The following is a 6083-nucleotide window of genomic DNA, read 5'->3' as shown; positions in this document are numbered from 1 at the left end:
TCCCCTCTCTCCCTCTCCCCCCCCTCTCTCTCTCTCTCTCTCTCTCTCTCTCTCTCTCTCTCTCTCTCTCTCTGGCGAGTCGAGTCGCGAGTTTTCGTGCTTCCGCTTCCATTGCGCCGGAATACAATATAAAATGCTCGCCTCTATTTAAATTTACAGAAAAACGCCGGTATCAGAATACTTGATGCTAATTTTTACGTTTTTGTATCTTTTCCAGTAGAATACATTCCTTGAATAAATTAAACAGTTTACGAAAATGAGCATTATATAACAGAGAAATCTACATTTGCATTTCGACAATTTCGAATTTCAAGCAAATCATAATTAAACAAATGCGAAAAATGCATTGAAAACTTAATTGTAATACTTAGCATAACGAATGTGTAATCATTCAAACTTCTGATTGCTATAAAAATTTTATATTCTTAATAATAGATAATGTACAAATAGACAAACGTGTGTAAATATTAAATTCTATATTAATATCTAAATAATTGTAATATAATCTATGTAGCTTTCATTCCTATCACATCAATCTCAGATTAATAATATTTCAGAATTAATATGACATAATTGTATAAAATGAACTATAAAAATCATATGTGACGTAGAGATTTCGCTGGTCGGTTGCGGGAGAAATTCTTTCATTCGTAAGTACATATCCTCGCTCTTCGCAAAATTCGCGGGGGTATTCACGTTTTCGCACACCGATTTTATTTCATTACCATGAGAATCCGTGAGCTCGCATAACTTACAACTATCTGGCGTGCTCTGGAAGAGCGACGATAAACTGTCTGAGGAGGGAACACACCGCGTTTTCTCCGCCCATTACGTTGTTCCCGAAATGCGGAATCCCCGACCGCCGCCGCGCCGCGCCGCGCCGCGTCGCGTCTCCGCCTCGTTTATCAGAAAGTTACGTTTCTGCGAAGTCGACGTCGCATTGTCGCGCGCCTGGGTGCAACCGAGGAGCTCGTATGAACGATTTCGCTGCTCGTGACTTCGATTATCGTTTTGTTGCAGCAACGGCGCGCGGCGCGCGATGCGTGGTTGTGCGCCAACCGCAAACGGTGCGTTGTACACGGCGCGGCGTGTGAACGCCTGTTTCTTCAACCTTGGGCCTGAATACCGTGTGTAAAATGTATTTGCAGATGTAAGTGCAGCGATGTGAGAATCTAATTCGTTTCGATGTAGACTCGATGTAGGGGATTTCGTTAAGCTCAACTTAATTCAATCGACGGGCAGTTTACGAGTAGATCGAATCACGCTCGAGATTAGTGTTACCTCCGCTCCTGAACTCGCAAGTCTACCTGAATCTACTGACGGAGTTAGGGTTTCAAAGCGAAGGGATGTATTCCACATCGATACGAGGTGCATTCCGTTACAGCGGTGGTGGATATCAGCGTGATAGGGATTAGAATAATAACGTTATTCAAGTTAGAACAATAGTGAATATTAAATCGCGATAATTATGCTATCTGTAGAGATTATTCCGAAAACTGCAGATTTGCATTGATTACTATCATAGAGAGACAAAACCATTTTTGTCTCTATGATAGTAATCAAAAAGTAAAAATGGCAAAAAAAAATAGGTCAATGGTAAACATTCCTCCGTCGTAACTTGGATTTTTCCTAGTTACGATATACTACGAGGACTAAATAAATAGTTATCTTATCTGGCGGACGGGTTGTTCTCTTTTTCTTAACCGAAATTTACGTTAATCGTTATGCGCTGCGATAAGAACGTGCCCGATAGCGGCGAATATCACTCGAAAAGGTGGTCGCGGCAATGGAAGACAGTAAATCTCAAGCGAGAAGAAGGAAGGGACGAGAGAATAAAGAGAAAGAGCAAACCATACGAGAAAATCACGAATGGAGAAAAACAAATAGTTAAGAGCAAAAATGGAGAAGAATGGGGGAAGGGAAAAAGGAAAGAGAGCGCGGGCGTGGACGAAAAAACACAAAGCTAGACCAAGAGACAGGAGGAGGAAGAAATGGCGGGGCTGGGTTCGCGAAAGTGAATAAAAAAAGAAAAACGAAACAAAGAGTGAGCGGAGAACTGCGAATGCTTGACTGCATAGAGAGTAGTTACTCCGACGCGGCACGATGTCGCCCCATTAATGGTCACCCGACGTAAGAATTTATTTCTCGAATACCTTCGCCATAGTTTCTTAACTGCAGGATAACAAAACTAACGAACGTGAAGGCTAGCATAAGCATTTACAACACAAAGAGATCTGTTAAAATGATTAAAAGTATCTCTACTTCGCTTACACCTTAGTGGAAGATCATGATAAAGTTTATATATATAAATTGATGATTAATATAATTGCAGGGTCTCTATCCCGTATGCTCATTTTCTAATAATTAATCTTTTACAACTATAATATTTATAGTCAATATTAACCCTCAGGGTACGGACTGGGTTAGCGTAACCCGAGCGAATTTTGAAAGTAGCGCCATTTCAAAGGAAGTGAATGGTGGGGGTCCGTACCGAGGGGGGGAAAAATCTTTGAGGTAGCTACTATGTGAGCGCCAAGGGGCAGCGTCAGTCTACGCTTGGTGCTCAAGTTATACGATTTTGAAAATTGAACTCGGGTAGTCTACACCCAGTCCGTACGGAACGTTACAAAATCCGTGTTTTTCAAAAAAAAAAATTTGTGTTTTTCGAGTATTTGCTGCAGTAGAGTATTCTGGTATGTATAATTTACTATTTTTAATATACTTTTGTGCATTCTAACCTCAAAATGATGCTCTGTAGCATACCAGCATAACGTATCCGTGCATGCATGTTATTTCTCGAAGAGTTGTGCTACTCTTAGCATAACTCTTCGTACGATGCGTCGAATAACAATTTCTAATATTTATTTTTACGATTTATCATTGCAGAGTTTTTTTGTGAAAATGGCATCGCGTCGGAGAACTCGGAGTGTTGCAGCTCTCGAAAAATTATACAGAGAAACCGAGGATGAGAGTGTAACTGAAAACGTACTTGTACTTGTAAAACTTTTTACAAGTGCCTAAGATGTGACAAGGCTATGTGCAAAGAACATGTAGCGAAAATATGCTGTAAATGCGGAAACACCGTGTAATTCTCTTTTTTTTTAATTTTATACAATAAAAATTTTATTTAATAATCAATTTTTGTTATTTATTTATATTATACTAATCAACAACATCCAAAAGAACTATTTTTACTTTAAGATATTTTTTTTTTGCGTTATTACGATAAATCAAGCAAGTAACGTTATATCGCTATCGCAAAAAAACGGGTATTTTCATAGTTAAAAAAAAATATACTTTTTGGAATGGATCAAAAAACGAATTCAGCCATTTTAAAGAACAACTTTTTAGCTTTCAAACGCGACTTATAAAATGTCGATATCTTTTTTTTTTCATAAAGTTATGCAATTTAAAAAAAAAATGAATTTTTATGAAAATTTTTTGAGAATCGTTGACATTTTCAAATGTATCTTTGTTTAAACAAATAATGTAATAAATCTATCAACGCCATTGTATTTTTGAGAAAATTTCCGATCCAAAAAAAAAAATTGTTTCAATTGACAAATTACAGCCCGATATACAGTCAATCAAAGTCGTCGGGTTAGGCTAACCCATGTCCGTACGGAACGTAACTTTTTTATAGTCCGTACCCTGAGGGTTAATTTAAAAGTTATTAATATTTAAAAAGTTATAAGAAAGTTATTAATATTTACATTTTTATTCCAATATGTTGATAGCATTTATGAGCACGTTACTAAACGAAGCTATCCAAATTATTCACGATCGCATATCTGAATTCGTGCGATATCAACAACAAATTTCATTCGACAGCGATGATCATAACATGAAATTATCTATGACAAGTCAATCTCTTCGGACGTGTCGCTTTGTTGAGAAGCAGACAATAACTCCCTCGCTAATGATCGCCAACAGCGAAATAAGCGGGAATCTACAATTGCGGTTATGTGTGTTGTAACGAGCGATCAGTCACGTTTCACAAAACCGCGAGAGAGCGAGAGAGAGAGCGATCCGATCGTCATCGTGCAGAAGGGGAAAACCTATACAACTGCGGTGCAGATATTGTTGTCAGCGTAATTAACATCTTGGCTATTACGCAAGGAAAACTAACTTTGACATGTGACGGACATTGTGCATACCGAACGTTACGTCGACGTTACAGCGTATATAGAGCGATTTTGTACACTAGTCGCCCTGAAGTGTTGTGGAATAAAGAGATATTATCTCCGGAACGACAAGTGAGTATCCCGAAAACTTTGACAAGACTTCAAAATGTGACGGCGATAACGATCGCGTTTGCAAATGGTAATAAATAATTAATTGAGCGCTCTCGTTTTGGTGCTTGCGAAATACTCGACAGTTAGATTGCGCGTTCATATATCAAAGAAGAACTGTAAATGTCATTATGTTGCATTAACTTATCCATTATTAACATTTTACATTAATCACGAAAAATGCTTCATTAAATGCTTCGCCCATAAAGTGTTTCATTGATAAAACAACACGCTTGATTATTGAATATAGTCTTCTTTACCGTAAAATAAAACGAATGATTCGTGTGCGAGAATATTATATGTGGCAACATAGTAACAATAAGTATTAAAAAATAAATGAATATTATAGCCAGCTTAAAGAAACATCACAAAAAAACAAAAATCGTAGTTCAATGTATACAATTCAATTTATAAGCCAATTTTACCAAATTTATACTAATCAAACATTTATATTTCATATCAAAATTTTTGGGGTGGAGTTCCGAAAACAATCCACCATCGATTTCGATAAATTTAAACTTTGTAAAAAGTTTCATTTTGGATTAAAATAAAAACCCTTAAAGCGACCCCTATAAAAAGCCATTCTTCAAGATAAAATAGCAAAAAGAATGGTAAGCGTGGTAATTATTTAGTTTCAAACATAAATATCGTCAATCTCTATAGCTCAAATTTATTTCAAATTTCCCCACAGAGATAATTTCAAAAATATTTCTTGCCTAAAAATTAATTATCTACGTCGATTAACCAAAACTCGAACTTAATTGTAATATAAAGAATTTATTTTGTAAAAAAAAAATTTGGAGCGTCTTTCCTTGAAATATGATTACGCAAAATCTCAAAGTAGAATTCGCGCCACTTTAGATATAAATACGATTCAGAGTTCAGTCATTAAATTATTTATATTTAATTCGCACTAATTAATACCCGACATTAATCGTCAATATATAAGAGATATAGTTACGATAGATAAAATATCTCTTTCTTCCGCTTTACTCGTGTGTTGGCTTGAATTATTACACCGTTCAAATATGTATTCCATAAGCAGCTTTTCCGCTGCTGTATATCACGAAATTAACTTAGGAATGCAAGCTTTATCCTAGCTTTCGGAATACCCTAATTCGCCGTAAAATCCAACTAGAACGTATAATTATATAACTGGCTTACATTAGAAGTACATGTGTTTTACATGTGGCTTACGTTACTCATACGCATATGTACATCCACATATGTTACTCATACGCCGCCGCCGATGTACATCAATTAAATTACACTACTAAAGACAATAAGAGCGATTCATAATTTCCGTCCTAATTCCCCTGGCAGTTCTTCCTTTCCCAAAATTTATCTAGCTACGAAACGTTATATTTTAATCATACCTATGTTATGATCGCTGTAATCGCACTAGCGAAAGTAATATCGTGCGAAACGAGAGAGAGAGAGAGAAGAAGTGGAATAGATTCTTTCATCCGGAAACCGAGTATATCTTGAAAAAAAACTGAGATTGAATCGATATAGTTTCAATTTTCGATACGGATTCAATTCTCACGTTGCAGATGTGGAAAATCTACTTTGCACTAAAGAAAAAGAAAGAAATATCAGACAGATAAAAACTTGAGATGCCAAAGTTTGTCTAACGTTTTCAGAAATTATCAATACATAATGATAAAAATATTCATGTAACGGATTAATACGTTGCTACAATAATCGATGAAATGAAAAATCCATTTTTCGGAGATAAAGCATAATTTTAATAGTCTCTATCTATAGGTAATCCTTTCTCACTGCCACGAT

At 36.2% G+C, this 6083-nt stretch overlaps 1 long non-coding RNA gene across 1 annotated transcript; it reads left to right on the top strand.

The window, feature by feature from the left end:
* The first annotated feature begins 2406 nt into the window (after positions 1-2406).
* On the top strand, positions 2407-3138 carry LOC139786767 (uncharacterized). Its single transcript, XR_011722399.1, has 2 exons — positions 2407-2693; positions 2887-3138. It is a non-coding gene; the product is annotated as an uncharacterized lncRNA (long non-coding RNA).
* The last annotated feature ends 2945 nt before the right edge of the window (positions 3139-6083 follow it).

The sequence above is a fragment of the Temnothorax nylanderi genome, unplaced genomic scaffold, assembly GCF_030848795.1.
Source record: "Temnothorax nylanderi isolate EJ_2023f unplaced genomic scaffold, tnyl_v1.0 TNYL_tig1143_pilon, whole genome shotgun sequence".
In the NCBI taxonomy this organism is placed as follows: domain Eukaryota; kingdom Metazoa; phylum Arthropoda; class Insecta; order Hymenoptera; family Formicidae; genus Temnothorax; species Temnothorax nylanderi.
This window is presented reverse-complemented; position numbering and strand designations above follow the sequence as displayed.